This window comes from Nylanderia fulva, unplaced genomic scaffold (genome assembly GCF_048542155.1).
Source record: "Nylanderia fulva isolate GAGA-0341 unplaced genomic scaffold, ASM4854215v1 Scaffold552, whole genome shotgun sequence".
Classification (NCBI taxonomy): Eukaryota; Metazoa; Arthropoda; class Insecta; order Hymenoptera; family Formicidae; genus Nylanderia; species Nylanderia fulva.
Genome location: NW_028190646.1, coordinates 35591 through 36798, shown reverse-complemented (window position 1 = coordinate 36798; position 1208 = coordinate 35591).

The following is a 1208-nucleotide window of genomic DNA, read 5'->3' as shown; positions in this document are numbered from 1 at the left end:
TCGTTTGGCGGGCGACACCCTCCGGCCGCACAAGCCGCTTTTTCCAAGTTCGCTCGCGGCGTGTTGCTTTCGCCGGGCGAGAGAGAAATTCTTCCAAGTCCGTTCGCGGCGTGTTGCTTTCGCCGGGCGAACGAGAAATTCATACAAGTCCGTTCGCGGCGTGTTGCTTTCGTTGGCGGGCGACACCTTCGGCGGCACGCGCCGCCCGTACCACAAGTCCGATCGCGGCGTGTTGCTTTCGTTGGCGGGCGACACGACACCTCCGGCCACACAAGCCGCTTTTTCCAAGTTCGCTCGCGGCGTGTTGCTTTCGCCGGGCGAGCGACAAATTCTTCCAAGTTCGCTCGCGGCGGGTTGCTTTCGCCGGGCGAGCGAGAAATTCTTCCAAGTCCGTTCGCGGCGTGTTGCTTTCGCCGGGCGAGCGTGAAATTCTTCCAAGTCCGTTCGCGGCGTGTTGCTTTCGCCGGGCGAGCGAGAAATTCATCCAAGTCCGTTCGCGGCGTGTTGCTTTTGCCGGGCTAGCGACAAATTCTTCCAAGTTCGCTCGCGGCGTGTTGCTTTAGCCGGGCGAGCGAGAAATTCTTCCAAGTCCGTTCGCGGCGTGTTGCTTTTGCCGGGCGAGCGAGAAATTCTTCCAAGTCCATTCGCGGCGTGTTGCTTTCGCCGGGCGAGCGAGAAATTCTTCCAAATCCGTTCGCGGCGTGTTGTTTTCGCCGGGCGAGCGAGAAATTCATCCAAGTCCGTTTTCGCGGCGTGTTGCTTTCGCCGGGCGAGCGACAAATTCTTCCAAGTTCGCCCGCGGCGTGTTGCTTTCGCCGGGCGAGCGACAAATTCTTCCAAGTTCGCTCGCGGCGTGTTGCTTTCGCCGGGCGAGCGAGAAATTCTTCCAAGTCCGTTCGCGGCGTGTTGCTTTCGCCGGGTGACCGAGAAATTCTTCTAAGTCCGTTCGCGGCGTGTTGCTTTCGCCGGGCGAGCGAGAAATTCTTCCAAATCCGTTCGCGGCGTGTTGCTTTCGCCGGGCGAGCGAGAAATTCATCCAAATCCGTTCGCGGCGTGTTGCTTTCGCCGGGCGAGCGACAAATTCTTCCAAGTTCGCTCGCGGCGTGTTGCTTTCGCCGGGCGAGCGAGAAATTCTTCCAAGTTCGTTCGCGGCGTGTTGCTTTCGCCGGGCGAGCGAGAAATTCATCCAAGTCCGTTCGCGGCGTGGC